At 34.6% G+C, this 16,535-nt stretch overlaps 1 long non-coding RNA gene across 3 annotated transcripts; it reads left to right on the top strand.

Annotated features, from left to right (window-relative positions):
• The first annotated feature begins 2,511 nt into the window (after positions 1-2,511).
• On the top strand, positions 2,512-15,040 carry LOC135299939 (uncharacterized). 3 transcript variants are annotated; one of them, XR_010361781.1, is made up of 5 exons: positions 2,512-2,630; positions 5,702-5,802; positions 7,208-7,307; positions 13,154-13,265; positions 14,920-15,040. It is a non-coding gene; the product is annotated as an uncharacterized LOC135299939 (long non-coding RNA). The 3 variants fall into 3 exon arrangements; XR_010361783.1 differs by having other exon boundaries at positions 2,547-2,618; XR_010361782.1 differs by lacking the exon at positions 7,208-7,307 and having other exon boundaries at positions 2,547-2,618.
• The last annotated feature ends 1,495 nt before the right edge of the window (positions 15,041-16,535 follow it).

The raw sequence follows: 16,535 nt of genomic DNA, 5'->3' as shown, positions 1-16,535 counted from the left end.
AGAAGTGAAATATATATTACGTATATTCTATATAAAGATATGTATTTATTGATAAATTGAATTTGATCTAAATTCTAACTAAGCAAGTTTTTTGGATAATTTATCCCTAACTTTATGATATTTTTAGATGTTTCCTGTTACTTCACTCTTCTATATGACCTGATTATGTAAATTTCAACTATGATCTAACCCTCATAGAAAACTAGTTTGTAATGGACTATTTTGGTGAATAACCCTTCTTATTCTTAAAACAAAGATTTTTGTTCTCTGTGCCTGATGGTTGTAAAGTTAGCCTTAGAGTTGTTTTGAAATTTGAAGATCTCCTGTTCATAGTTTAAGTTGACTTGTGTTATTAAATGTATATATTTCTGTGTAGTTTACATTCTATAAACAACAGTAAAGAAGAGTCATTCAAAAGATGCAGTAATTCAAGTGCATTTAGATTAAGTGAGTAAAGTTTCTAATTTTAGATTGAGTAAAGTTTCTCCAGTTAAAAAAAACCCATCTTGCTGTTTTTTATCTGCTTAAAAGGATTTAAAGGAGGGAGAGTGAAAAAAAACCCCAAAAGTGCTTTGTATGCAAGAAGACTTATGGACTATTTTGTTACCTTTCTATGATAGTTTAAAAAGGTCAGTTGCCATATTAGTTTAATAATACATTGATTTTATTTATAGATACAGACTTCTTTAAATTAGGATGGTATTTTTAAGAGAAAGGGTTTTTTTTAATTATTTTAATTTAGTTCGTATTTCAGGTTAAGACCCTTCTAATAGCAGCTAAAGAAAAAAAAGGAATGACAATAAAAGGCAGGACCCTCTTTAATCAAAGCTCTACTTTAGATTTGCATAAATACATGAAAGAGTTAAATAGCAGGCCAGAATGAAATATCAGGTTCACCATGAAGCATTATTGCATATAGTTTTAGGATAGGGAAATTTAGTTAAATATTAAAAGGAGCTCTTGCTCATTCTAAATATAATTTTCAAAGGATGCTAATTAGTCTAAGATATATACTAAAAGATGCTGTTTTTTAATATCCTAATCTCTCAAAAGAACCCCCCATTTTAGTATATGGGATACTTTCTCAATTTAAAATCAAATTCTGTTTAATGAAAATCATTGATCAGCTGCACCAGACACTGTCATGGAGATGACTTTTAAATTAAGAAGTGAGTGCATAGGCATTTCACCTTTGAAAGTAAATTGTCCATTTTTCTTGAGACAGCATGAGGTTTCTCTGTCCCTCTAAAATCTCTGGGCTTTGAAGAGACATGAGCTCTGTGAGCTAAGCATTCCTCTGTGGATTTTCTGTCAATCCCTATGAATTTGTTACATTTATAATGATTTTTCCCAATCTCCTCCTTCAGTGACAATCTTCTTTTAGTTTTTTTCAAGAGGTTTTTCTTTAAAGAAATTGTACAAAATTAGGGAAGGAATGATCTTTACAGTGACAGATTTTGCCTGAGAAGAATAGTGATAGCAATGAGTAATATCAGTGATGATGATGATAATGATGATAATAAAAAATATTCCAATTTCATTTTCATTGTGGACAAGAGATACATCAAGTTTATGTAATCAAGAGACATCTTTCAGGTTTTATACTCTCATTTGCATTGATATTAATTTAATTGATACCACAATTAAGGATAACATTACTATAATGGGAGTAAAGGGTGTTATGGCACAAAGATAACTAAAAATTTAATCACAGAAGCAAGACAAAACTAGGGCAAATTATAAGAAAACTTGATACATTATTACAAACAGATAAAATTGTTTTGATCATGTTCTACTAAGTAATCAGTAAACATATAGATCAAGCTAGGCAGCTTAACTACCTTCAAATATTAATAATTATAATTTCATGGGACATAACGGGACTAGGTGGGACTTAGGCAACCATACACAATGGAGAAGGTGCCTGCTAATTTTCAAAGTATTTTTAGCTTGGTGCATGTACTGAAAAATACAAAACTTGAGATATTGCAGGCTTTTTGAACTGAATATATGTTATATTACACAATTTCTTTAAAATCCTATTAGGAATGAAGGGACATATAGGGCAACTGGTGAGGGATCTAAAGAGTAATTCCTATGAGGAGAAGCTGAGGGATCTGGAGGTGTTTATTCTTGAGAAAAGGAGGCTCACACAGGAGATCTTATCACTCTTTACAAATCCCTCAAAAGTGGTTGTAGCCTGAAGGATAGCAGTCTCCTCTCCCAGGTAACAAATGACAGGACAAGAGGAAATGAACTCAAGATGCATCAGGGGAAGTTCAGATTTTACATCAGGAAGAATTTCTTCACTGAAATGGTGTTAAACCATTGGAATGGGCTGCCCAGTAAAGTGGTGAACTTGTCATCCCTGCAAGTCTTCAAGAAATGACTGGATGTGTCACTTTTTCCTGTAGTTTTGTTGACATGGTAATGTTCGGTCAAAGGTTGGACTCAATGACTTTGGACATCTCTTCCTGCCTTGATGATTCTTATTCTATTCCCCTATGACTCTGTGACTCTAGGATTCTAAGATTCTATGTTTCTGTAAATAGAAAGAAGCAGCCAACAACTTCCCTCCAGCTATCTGGACCAAATTTATCTGAGAAGCTGTGTGACAGGTGCTGTGAGGGGTATGCAAAGAGCCAGTAGAGATGATGAGGCCATGACAATGTCACTGCACAGGGGTGGTTATCAGACAGCTGGGGCTCCCAAAAGCCTTTCCTTCAGCCTTCAGCCCCCTGAACAAGCACTACTGAGTGAAAATTAGAGCTTTCAGCTTCTAGTTGTGAAGAGGAGGCCTTGATGGCAGAAATGGCAGTAATTCAGCTGTTGGTCAACGGCTTTGAGTGCCTTGAACAAAAGAGATGTAATATTTTCATTAGTGTCCAGCTTGAGGTGGTGTTTGACATAAATTAATTCAAATTGCTCTTTATATGTTTTTGCTCTTTCTGCTTTAATATCATTCAAGCATTTTCCCTTGCCTCTCCCATTCCTCTTTGTAGAAAAAGGGACAGGGAGGTTGAAGAACCACTTACCTTGCTTAACTCCCTGATCATCTCTTGCTGGCTCTCCTGCCAATAATGACCAGTGCCCCAGAGCACACTTTTGGTTTGATTTATGTGTTTGAAAGTCTCTTTTGGAGGAATAGTGAAGAGATAACATAATTAAATCTGCTGCCTCTAACAACACATGGATGCAGATAATGACAATTTGATTTTTGCAGTCAGATTTTGTTTTTTAAAACTCACACAACTGATGTATGATTTGAGTGACATTTTTCAGAAACCTAGTTGATATAACTCTGTTTTCATTGAATTTCTTAGATTTCTGTGGGAATTGATACAGACTCTGGTTTTGTGTCTGTAAATTAAGCGATTCATATCAGTGAAGGGCTGCATGAAAATCCTTTCTGACATTTTTATAGCCATCTTCTAAGCAGAAAAGCATTTTGAGATTTTACTGTAACAGTGTTGTTGTACAGACCAAAGTAATTTCCTGATTAAAATGAGTCTTATTGCACTTCTGTGCAATATGCTCCATTGTACTAGCTTGTGCTTTTAAAATGCATGTATTTCAAAGAAATTACTGACTTTTAGACAAATTTCACTCTTCTAGATCATTACATAAACTTGCAATGCTTTGAAAAGATTATTCTTATGTATGTCCACTTATCATGACAAGTTTCTGCAGTTGCTCAATAGTCCTAGTTTATTTACACAATTCTCATATTATCTCTGATAGAGAGGCATGTCAGTTCATTAGAGCAATAAATAATTTGGTAAAAAAAAAAAAGAGATAAAAATATTTTTTTAGCACATTTGCATAGAGAATAGGAAGGACAATCTGTGACTATCTTTGAAGACAGCAACTTTCTAATTTAGATAGGTCAATCAGTTTAGATAGGTTTAAAAAAATGAATACTATTAAGTAAAATGTAGTTTTCTAATTCAGATATATGGTATAAGGACACATTAAAAATATAGAGTGACTGTATTGAAAGGATGGTGATGTACATCAGCCAGTTACTTGTTTTATATATATTTAATCCCAATTTATCAATTGCAATTAAGAATTAATAGGTGGTATTCTAAAATATAAATGATGCCATCTCAATTGCTAGTATTTCACTTTACATACAGGTCTTCAGTGGCACAGAAATGTTACATCCCATTGGTTTAGCTTTTTCACTTGCGATTATTTTAGCTGTTCAAGCAGAAAAATTCAGTCAGCAATGTCCTTATTTGTGAGTGAAAATGAAAATGACAATGAAAGAAAGCTCACTAGAAGCAGAAATTTTAATAAACAGACTGAATTTTAATTCATTGATAATTGCTATTCAAAACACTAGATAATGTCACTCAGCCTATCAGAATGCACTCCTTTGTGTAGAGGAACTAGGCAGTGTCTTTCTATTTTTGTCATACAAGTTTTGAATTTCCTTTCATGTTACTGTTAATTCCACATGAAAAAGAATTCAGAAATTCTCTTTCCTCTTTTTTGCTTGTAGATCTAGTATGTTTTAAGATAATAATTGAATTAATTTCTTGCAATATAAGACTGCAACTATTTCGCAATTTGCCTTTCTCCTTTAATCCACACTCTTCAACTTATAAGCGATACAGATTTAGGTTTCGGTTTTAAATCTTAAAATATTTCTCAAATATGCTTCTATACCAGATTTAAAAAAAAAAATCTGGATCTGAAAGGCACTGTGCAAAGTCACATAATTGAATGAATATAAGCATGCAATTTGTAGTCCACTGGAAGTGACTAGAAAGTCTTAAAAATTTTGATATGGTTTTCATTATTTATTTAATTAATACAAAGCTTATTAATTTCTTTTTCTCAATGTTTCTTGCACCTTTCTGCCTATTTCCAAGCAACTGTTCTTTCATACCTTCTCATTTTATTTGGATTTTTTGTTTATTAATTTTTGGGCAAAAAAGTCATTGCAATTAGAAAAGATCTCTTAGGACAGAAAGCAAAGCCCCGCAAATACAGAACTGTAACATAGACTATAGTCCCCTGTGTTTTAACCATTTCATTTTAATTGTTTTGAGAAAGATCTAGCACACTGTAGAATACTCTCAAGAGAAAAAAGTTAAAGGAAATATCCTTTAAATCTTACAGTAAGTCATTCTTCAAATTCAGATTACATCGTCCTTTTCTCAATTTGATCTCATTATTTCTAGCTATATCCCATTTGTATTTTAAAATAATTACTCTTGCCCCTTGGTGTTTACCTTCTCATTGCTTTTGACAGATATATCTTCTCCTTCTCCCCCCACTTAATTGTTGGTTAGTCAAGCTGTACATATTTAATCTTTCTAAGCTTTTCTTATGCATCATCCCTTCCAACCCATTAAGCCCCTCTTTGCTCTCAGTTCCTTTCAGTGTGTCAAAGTACAAAAGCTGGAGCTGATTGCCCTTGTCAAGTTCTCCAGTTCAAATTTGAAAGGATAATGTGATCTTCGTTGACTTGCAAAGAAATGACAGCTTGGTCCCTTGTTTGTGCTAAGGTCCAGTTTCTACTCTCTGTGACGATGCAAAAACATTTTCCTAAAGATGCTGATTTCCTTGCTGCTACTGTAAAAGAGCCTGAAAGCACCAAGGCGCTGGTTGATGTCTAATCAACTTGGTTTACACATAATCTAAACCTGAAAAATTCAAATTTTCATGAATCTTTTTTGTTGTGCTATAGATACCTATGCATATGGAGGAGTTAATATCATTAAAAGGCCAGCAGAAATGGAAATATTTTCATGCTGTTGCTTGAGAACTGGCCACATTTGAAAGGACATGGTGAGTCTAAAATACATAAGGTTATGAGGATAAAGTGTAATGACTTGGCTTGGAAATCAGTGTTAAACTCCAGACATGAGCTGCAAAATGGATACTGACACACAGATTACAACAGAAAACACAGACTATGCTAGTACAGCTTGTGATGGGAGCGATTTCTGAAAATATCAGAATTATCAGATGGGCAATATTTGCCAACAGAACAACGTCTGTGATTTTTTTTCTGGTGCTGTTTTTACAAATAAATGGCCTTCACTTAAAAAGTCGGAATTAAATTGGTAGGGTATATCTGAATTACTATCTGCTGGTAGGGTTTATCTGAAACCACAGCTTTATTGGCAGGTGATATTTCAGCTCAGAAACAGATGAGCAGCTCTTGCTGTTTCTCTGACGCCACTGGCTTCTTATGCAATCTAAATAAATTACTGAGCATGGCTCTGTAAATCAGAGGGATTTGTATTGACCAGCCTTGGAAAAAATGACATGTGAAAGACCCAAGCTGGGAAGAAGATGGGAGATGAATTTTCTCACTAAATCAAACAAATAAAACAAACAAAAAAAAATCTCCACAAGGTAAATGTGTTTGTAACTAACCATAGAGATTATGCTTCATATCCATTTTCCTGTGCTTGTCGGCATATTTCAATTTTTAGAGATCTCTCATGTTTACTGGAGTACCTTGATTTCAAAGATGGGAAAAGATCCCAAATTCTAAAACTATACATATAGGTGGAAATGTAATGTGTTTAAATCTGTGTATATATTGATACAATTTTAAATTAATATAAACAAAAATATTTATATCAGCATGTTTTCTTCTGTTGCTACGTGAACATCTTGATGAAGGCTTTTGCCAAATGTCTGTTTGCAGACTCTGATACCCTACCATCATTACCGTTTAATGTTTAAAAAAAGTCATTAAAACTACTGTATTCACATTTAAACCAGGTCTAAACATTCAATTTTAGTCCAAAGTATTTAGGTGGTCTCTAAATGCATAAATAGAAATGAGAAGGAAAAACATGAGAGATACTCTATCCCATGCGTTAATAAAATCTCTTTTAAAATAATGTGCTTCTCTGAAAATAAGAACATAAATTATATGTCCTGCATGTAACTTGTCAAATATACTTGCTTGCCTGTGGATCGTAGTTTTTGAGATGGCTTAATTCTGAATATTTTCTTAATTTATTTTTAAAATATTTCTAGATTTCCAGTTTAATTTCCACTTGACTCTCTTTGCTCACTAACTCCTTAAGCTTTCTACTTGTGACAGATTACAAAGGTATCATTAAGTAATGCAAGTTCATGTCCTATTGGTAGACAATCCTGTTGACCTTCACTTCCCCCTGTCCCTTTTTGCATCCCATTTTAATGCTGGCAGTCTCATTTTTACTTTATCTAGGCTTTTAGCTCTGCATTTCTAAAACAAGCACAGGAAACCATGAGTGCTTTGGTGCCCTGATCTCACCTTGGAACTGTGGCTTTTCAAGGCAAGCTAAAGGGTAATGATTGTCAATGGTTTTATTCTCCTGTTATTTATATTTGCATGCTACTGTTTTAGTAGAAATTACTCCTTTTTTTTCTGAAAAGGCTGTAAAGTGTAAAGGGATAAGGAGTTTGTGCTCTCATTGTCCTTAACTCTGCTAAGTCAAGACATGAGAATTATCTTTTAAGTCTCACCATTCTTCAGTCTTATCACCTGGTCCATTCCTTGGCTTTGATGTTGAAGTTCCTGTGTAGAACTAATACGGTCACTCATACATTAACCTGGGACATTAATGCTTGATGGCAGTGGTTGGCTGAAGCTTCTCTGTGGTGTTTCTTCTTCTGTGCGTAGCTCACTTTGACCTGGCTTTAATATGCATGATTTGATTAACCCCTGGCCAGTAATGAGTAAAGCCCTGAAAAAAATAAGGTGTGGTAGCAATACTAATCACCCTCTAAATCTCTGTAAAACAAGCTGGTGTGAAAAGGACATAGGGAATTTAATGCCAGTGATTTTGTTTTCTAGGCAGAAGGGTATTAAGCAAGCTTTTGCAAAATACATATTGTACTGCCCTTTCGTTTCAAGTCAGAGAAGGGAGCAAAGGCATCATCTGTCATGGGGGTGAAAAGCTGCCAGGTATCTCAAAACCTCATCTTTCATCTTCAGCAAGGAAAACTGAAATTAACACTGCTGATATAAAGGCAGGTATAAAATCATATGAGTTCAAGATATGAATCTAGATATAGACATTCACCTTAAAATACGAAAAAGGAGGAAAGTAGAACTCTTCAGCTGAGTAAATCTTAGTATTCCATATTTATGAAAAGCAGCATCATAACTATAAAGCACAGGGAAAAAAAATCCCTCCAGATACTATACTGAAATCTCCCTTTTTAAATGTCAAATTCAGTTGCATTAGGATAGTTTTAATGAAGATACTTATTCTGACTCTTTTGAAACCTTTATTCAACTAGCCAATACAAAAAAGAAGAAGAATTTGCATTTTGAGTTAAAGAAAATTGCCTGTAGTATGTCTTAAAAGTTGTAAATAGTCATGACCCATTATCAATTGTTTAGTCAATACCCACATACAAATTTTTCCCTTTTATTATGTACAGCACATCTATTCAAAATGCTGAAAGTACAGTATTTCACAATAATCTTATTTTATTTTCTAACTAGTATCTCTAAGATACCTTTTGATAACATGTAAGCTTTACATACCCGGACATTTGTGAAACTCATCTTTCTACCCAGCCTAACTGTACTCCTCTGAAGTAAATTTTTCCATCAAGTGTTTCCCATCTGTTCTGCTTGTTTGGAAATAGACATCCTGAACTATGGAACAGCTTAGTGGATACAGGATTTTTACATGCTGTATGTGCCACTCCTGAGCTGCTGACAACCACAACCCCAAAAGTTTGGTCCACACCATTGTTTCCGTGGTGGCAGAAAAGATACAGCAAGCTTGTTCCTTGCTGTAATTTATATTTGAATAGTCACTTCTATATGACATGGAAGTGGGTTTTCTCATAATACTAAAACTGATCAACTGTGTAACAAGAATTGTGTTATGATCTGGAACAGGCTTTACAAAAGGTGAAGAAAGGAGTATTACAGTGAGGACTGATTTGAAGTGTTTTTAATATCTCCCTCTCCTTCAAATGGGACCTTTTTAACATTTTCTGTTACATTTAGTAATTACTGGATTCACAAAATCCATTATAAGGCAGAAAAATTCATCATAAGTCAATTTCTCTGAGGTCTGAACTTTTGTAAAAAAATGGCTATTGATAGCCTTGAGACACCTGATGTGACAGAACAGATCTGGAATGACATGACATGGGCTTTAGTTTCCTTGTTTACTAGACATAGCAATGAATAAATATGGGGTGTATTAAATTTCTAAAAATATATTCCTTAAAATACCCCAAAAACCAACAGGCAATCTAGGTAATACCAGTTAATCCAAATTAAGATTTTCTAGATCTTTACTCTAGAGAAATCTGTACTTTTATATCATTCAAAGTTGTCTCACAATCATCTGAACAATTTATCCTTACTATACTTTTATCAAACATAAACAATATTAAATGAACTGCTGATTTTTTCCCTGAATTGTGAAATATGGTGTGAAAATTAACTCACAACAATTAAAAATTAAATAGTTTTTTTTTCTTCAGTGATTTAATTTTGCCTGCACATGAAAAAAATATTTTCTCTAACATAATATTATTTTCTCTATAAGATACTCCCTTAGTAATTGTGTTTGACTTTGTCCACAAAAGAATGAATTTGTATCAGGTATAAAGCCTTATTTTTATTGTGCCAGTGAGCATCTGCAGGTTTAGGTATTGAAGATGTGGCTCCAGCCTCTCCAAGTCAGAGTGTATTTGGAGAGAGGCTCTGAAAAAAAAAGGCTGCAGAAAGGCAATTAAGATCTTCCAGCTTTTTCAGATTATGTGCATCTGCAACAGACAGGCTCCAAAGATGTGTCTCTGGACATACTGGAAGAAAGACAGGTTTAATTAGTAACAGAAATTATGAACTCCTTTGAAAGTTTTTGATGATTAGCTTGTATGGATAAAGTTGTCATTCTTCTCTTGCCTATGGGACACGGGTCTGCAACTGGATCCCTGTGCAGCTTTGCAAAAAGTAAAAAGGCAGCAAAGAGGGAACACTTCTTTATGCCAACCCACTGTTAATAGAAATAGAAACCCTTGTCAAAGTAAGGTTATTAAGAAAGTTATTAAAAATAAATATTTTTTAAAAAGCAAGGAATATGTGGTTCTTTGTTATTCTTAGGGGTGGGAATGTGGTAACTTATGTCGCAAAGAAGATGGAAGCATCACAGTAGGGAGATTATTTTATTTGTTTGATGGTAAAGGACTGACCAAAGAACAGATCTGGAGTAAGCAGTATTATCAGAAGATCTCAGTGCTTATTTGCACAGAGAAAAGTGATGTTGACTATAGTTGAACTTTAATTACTTATGACAGCAGGGGAAACTAAAAAGAGGGAGCAGGAACGTTGATGTTACTATATTGTCTTTGGTATGGACCATAGAGTGGAATTCAGACAACTTCTAAATATCAGAATAGTAATCAATGGGGCAATTGTGAAAGTATTGTTTTGTATTGTATTGCCCTGTAGTTATCCAGAAGGATTGAAGAAGTCAGCCTAGAAATCCCCTCAGGGGCTAAAAATATAATTCTGAACTCCTGGATAAGACGAAGTCAAAATCAACAGCACTTCTGTTCTGCTTCATTTCAAGAAGCTCGATTGTTGAATGTTGCTCTTTGAATGATATTTTTTTTCTCATTATGACAAGGAAAAAAATCAAACAAAATAATTAAAAGTTTATCCAGCCCTTATCTATTTTCTCCTAACTGAGCATAGCTGCCTTTTAACAAGTGAATAATCCTTCCTACCCTTGTAGCTCTTGTGAGTTGCTTTAAATTAATCGTTTTACTTGATTGACAAACTAACACAGTGGTTTTTTTTTTATTTTAGGACATAACTCTGTCCTTCACTTTTGAAACATAATTATGTGATCATGTTGGAAACTCCAGGAAAAATGTTAGCCCAAGAGTTAAGCCTGACTGTTAAACAAAACCCAGACTTTCAATATTATAATGTCTGAGCAAAAATTAGTATGCCAGTTCCCCAGGCAATCAAAGCACACACAAAGCACAAAGGATCAGGATTTCATCCTAGCAGATGTGTTATTGAGAAAAATGGCCACTTTTGGCTTTGTGATTATTTGCTCAGATGTTTAATCTTCACATGATAACAGAACTTGAAGAAACTAGCTGCAAATCTGTTTACATATCTCTGAAGCCAAGAGCAGGACGTGCACTCACTGAGCTGAGCGAAAGTGGCCAGCTGAACACAGTGCCCTGACAATGGGGCAGCAACCAGAGGTCAGGTTCAGCATATTGATCTCCTCATGCCAAATGAGCCAGACCTAGCCACAGAGCCACAGGGCATGTTTGCTCTTCCCCGTGCAGCACAGCGCAGGAGATTTGCATTAACCAGCTCCAGCCCTGAGCCAGGCTCTGCCAGCTCTACTGCTTCTGGTCCAGGCATTACATTAGCCACAGCTAGATCAGTGAGGTGGTGTGGGATGGAAAAGCTTCCTGCAAAACCTGGGCTTCAGAGCAGAGCCTCTTCCCTTGAGGCGTGACACTTCTGGAGCCAAACCTGCCTTCAGCTCCCCTTTGGAAACCAGATGTTGGAAGGAATATTTTTCAAGCATATCACATTTCCAAGATAGCTACCCTGATTAATAATACTGTGGTAGCATTTATTAAGTTTCCCATCCTGAGAATCTGCAAGTTATGAAAGGACAGGGTTTGGCACTGGTGTGCATCTGACAGGTTGGTGAGCTTAAGCCAATGCCAGTAGAAGGAGCAGGACTACTTGTATGAAATGTGCCTCTACACTAAAACTGGTGTTCTGCTAAACTTTTCTTCCTAATAGCTGCCAAGTTCCGTGTTTTTTGGGTTTGTTTTTTTTTTTTTTTTTTTTTTTTTTTTTTTTTTTTTTTTTTTTTTTTTTTTTTAACAGACCATTTAGCCTCACCAGTTCGGGTCATTTTAAAGGCTGGGAATTAATTTTCATCTTCCCTTGGTATATAGCCATGCCCTTAGAGACAGGTGCTTCCTTCTTGTCTGTCTTCCACTCTGATATAGTCCCAGGTTAGGAGGGTTGGAATGATTGCTTTATTTAAAAATTCTTTTATTTTTTCGCACATTGGGACACTTGTGATATAAACACCAGGATGGAGTTGTCAGCAGAAGGAGGTTGCTGCATCCCCACCTCTGCTTCACCCCAATATAGACAGTGTGCAGTAGCTTTAGCAAAGACATCAGTGACAAAGTTTACACAAAAATGCAGTCTTGCCATGTGCACAACAATGGTTAATCTGCAACTTTTAAATTATATGAATTGGCCTACAGTAACTGTACACTTAAAAAGTACTGTGGAATTAAATGTGACTCTCAGAGAGCTGTGTATTACCTCCACAAATTCTAAAGGAGTGCCTTCAGATTAGGAGACAAGCAGCACAAATCACAGCCATGAGATATGCTTGCAAACATGTAAAGCAATGTAGGTAATAAATACATCCAACATTTATATATACTGTTAGGTGATTAAATATTAGAGCAAATGTTTCTTAAAGTAACTCTTAAATATTTTAGCCTTTATTTAAGTTCGATACATGCCAATGTAGCTATCTCTGTGTAAAATGTTTGGCTTAATTTTTTAACACACATTGGTATACTCACATTTATTTTATTACGTTTATTTCTGATTTACTCCAAAATTACTGAGAGGGGTAGTTCAGGTTCTTCATGTCTGGAAACAGTAGTACATCTCAAAGACAATTCAGAAATACCAAGATGAATGGCTTTCAGAAATAGATATAATAACTCAAAGGAAATAGTTGCTATCTGTGCTACCATTGTTTGGTACATTTTCAGCTGTTTCATAAAATTCATAGAAAATTTCTTAATAACAGATTTTCACGTATAGTCTGCACATTAAATTTGGACTCAGAACTATTGCAATCAAGAAGACTGGGTTTCAATTGATTCACATTTCCAGATTCCAACAAAGATATTCCTGGAAATTGTCTGGATGCCTCAAAGACAGGGGTTATCTTTCCTGGTGAATATGGTGCATGAATGTGAGTGATAGAAAGAGCAAAAGATAATGGACAGAAAAGATCAATGTATAGCTCTGGCAAGGGAAAACACTGTGAACTTTAAGAAAGGCAGCATTGTGGAGAAATATCTGGCAAAACCATCTTAAATTTATTGCATCTTAGATCATTACAAATCCAACTGCTGATTACAGGACATTACATCATGGAAACTCAGCTGTTTGATGGAGAAGAGGCATCCTTGTGCATGAGGGCTTATGCCAACAAACTGGGAAGCCAGCCAAGGTGACAGACCAGAAAAATGAGGTACCAGCTCTGCAACACCAATAAGGCATCAAGGCAGAATGCCATTGTTTCAAAATATTCCAAGTTCAATCTACATAAGTGATTTAATGGGATGGCATTTTTTACCAGTTAATTGAAATTATGTGTTTAAAAGAACAATCTCTTCACTGACAGATAATTCCTTTTTATGAAAATTCAAGCTGGAACACTTTGAGCAAGTCCTAGGTATATTTTTTACCCAACAGTACTCCTATAAAATTATTTTTAATCCAATAATCTGCTAATGTAATTTCAAATTAATTTAAAAAGTGTAATAGAATCTGTCATATTTTAAGAAGAAAGGAAAATTTCTTTTGCCATCGAAAGGTGGAATTTAGATAAGCTATCATGAAAATTTGTTGATAAAAACATGAAATGGTAAATTCCTCTTCTCTGTCTGTTGTATTTTTTTTCTCAACTCCACCAAAAGAGGGAACAGATTTAGGGTTTTCTTTAGCTCAATGAGAATTCTAATTAATAATGGCAAATATAGCAATTACTACGCAAACAAAATCTAGTACAATCATGCTTAATTGTTATTTTGTTTTGGTAATCATTTATCTTTCCCCAAATTTAAAGCTTTGCACAGTTAATGAATAGCTTTCATTAAAATTCTGTAACTCCTCATTCTATATATTGTTCATTAATTTCAGTGAACACTGGATGAGAGAATATGGCTATCTGCATCTCAAAAAAACCCCCAAAAGTCCTTCTCTGAGAAAAAGCTGTTCTGTATGGAAACTACATATTGCAATATCAGTGGTTTTTTAGTTCAGTGAAATACTCAATCTTATGAAATAATGTGAGTCTGGAAGAAGTCTTGAGAGCATCCATTATTTTCAAAATTAAAAAAACTAATGCACTTCTTATGTCACACATTGTAATGAGGAAAAGTTTATTTTTAATTTTTAGGAGTGCTATAATACCATAATGTTCCTAAATTATTTCCTGGGTATATCATTCTAGTAAAAAGACATTGGGAATTGTTTTCACCTTTAAGTGTTTTCCTGTAAATATATATGTACATTTTTACTTTTTTTTTTTTCCTTATACACATGTTCTCATATATGTACATAGGAAAATAAGCAAAGTATGTATATGGTATAAATATATGTAAATACAAAACTACACGTGTGCTTGCAGGTTTTTTGCACATATTTTCAGGGTGAGACTTACTGATTCTGCACAGTTGTCTGTCTAAAAAACACCTTCTGCTCTCTACCATGAGAGAGTGGAGTGACTCATCTGCCAGACTTGGGGGGCCTGTGTCTCTGACCTATATTATTCCTGTGCGCAAAGAAAATGCAAGAAAACTGAATTTTCTGCAGTTGGCTACTGTTGCAAGCAATTAATATTATGTGCTTACATTCTAATGCACAGAAACAAGTATGTTGCAGATGTGATGGAAGTAATGGTGTATATTTATAATCAAAGGTTACAGGCAGTATGAACCTAAACTAAAAAGTTTGTGAACCACTGCTGTGTTTTCATTACCTTCATTAAAAAAAATCAGGGGAAAAAATTAATCCCCTCTTTTTTTTTTTTTTCCTCCATCTAGTTGCTATGATTTATTTTAAATATTAGAATTACAGTTTTACCAAAGAAACAATGTTTATTATTTAATTTGGTTTTTTAGGTATGCTCCACTCCAGATGTGTATTGGTTCATAGGATGCCCCCCAATACCCTGTAAGTTTGGAGAAGAGCAAGGAAACCTCTCCATTTCAGTCTAAACAGTTCTTAAGTAGTGAGTCAGAGACAAAACTTAGAAGAGTTTTTTCCTGCATAATTTCACCTTCTGCACACCAATGCATTTAAATAAACCTTTATTAGAGTAGCAGTGTTCTGGTCATGACCTGGACTGTTTATGTTGCACAACAGCTTTCCTTCCTTCTTTGGTCTTGGAAACATTCCCCATTCAGGCTGAGACTTCCTTTGGTTCTCTCCCTGGGGCTGAACTTTAATGGCATGTTTGGGCAAAAACATTTGTGCCATTTGCCAATTAGGGGACAGGGAATAAACAAACAACTCTTTCAATTGCAAAAGTATTGCTTTTGACCTGTTCAATTTTTTGTTTGTTTGGGGTTTTTTGTATTTTGTTTAATCTGAAACTCAATATTTCAGAAGTAATTTTCTTTCTCTGGTTGCTAATGGGTAGACACTGAATTGTATTCCTGAGGATTACTGCAGTTTTCTGTACTTCATACTCCTTTTATACAGCAAATTCATATACATTTAGCTATGAGGAAAAGAACTGGGAGGAGAAGGTCTTGTCAGAAAAGCAATGAAGCAAAACCTAGGATACGTGGATTTAGTTTCTAACACAGCTGTGCATGTCTTGAATGGTCAAGCTAGCTGCTTAGAGACAGATCTTTCAAAAGAACCTGAAGACTTTCCAAGTGCAATTCACTTGCTTTTTGGAAAACAAAAGTCACAGTTTACTTCTCACAACACACTTTCAACGTCTATTGGGTAACTCCCAAGGATGAGGAGCATGTAATAGATTTTCAGAAATTCCAGCAAAATTATTTTGTAAAAAAGAGATGATAACGCTTCTTTTATTTCTTCTAACTTGTTACTTTGTGAAAGAAGCTTTTATTGTGTTTGCTTAGTACAATGAAGCTGGGAGCTGAATAGCAATCTGCTGAATAGTGGTGGTGATACTAGGAACAAATTTTTACTTCCTATGCTGCCCATTTCACAGTCTGAAGGAACAGGGCCACAAATGGTAAATTGCTCAAGGGCATCAAATGTCACAGGAGGAATAGATGGCTGAGTACTTCTGCAGATGACTGAAACTCAGCCAATTAAATAAATATAAGGGACTGCATTAATTATGGACTTGATTTAAATCATGATCTTAAAGTTCCAATTAGGAAAACATTTGAAAACATGCTTAAGTCCCACCATAGGCCATAACTGCATTTCAGCTTCTCACTAGAAATTAATCTGCCATTAAAAAATTAAATATGAATTAAAGGATAATTTTTCTATAAAATTCTTTATCTCTCAAAGTCAATCTTTTGGTAACTTGTGGATATCTGAAAGTAGTTTCATATCTGTGAAATGTTGGACAGTTGTAACTTCAGTAGTCATTGCCAGATCCATTTCTGCATGTATACCCATGTGAAAAAATATTTTAATATTCACATTGCTGAGAAAAGACAGTGTTATAAATGAAAAATAAAACCCATATGAGATTGTCCTAAGTTATTTACATATTGTATACTGCAGAGAATGAGTATAGAAAATT

The sequence above is a fragment of the Passer domesticus genome, chromosome 4 (genome assembly GCF_036417665.1).
Source record: "Passer domesticus isolate bPasDom1 chromosome 4, bPasDom1.hap1, whole genome shotgun sequence".
Taxonomy (NCBI): Eukaryota; Metazoa; Chordata; class Aves; order Passeriformes; family Passeridae; genus Passer; species Passer domesticus.
Note: the sequence above shows the minus strand (reverse complement) of the source record. Positions and strands in the feature narration are given on the sequence as shown.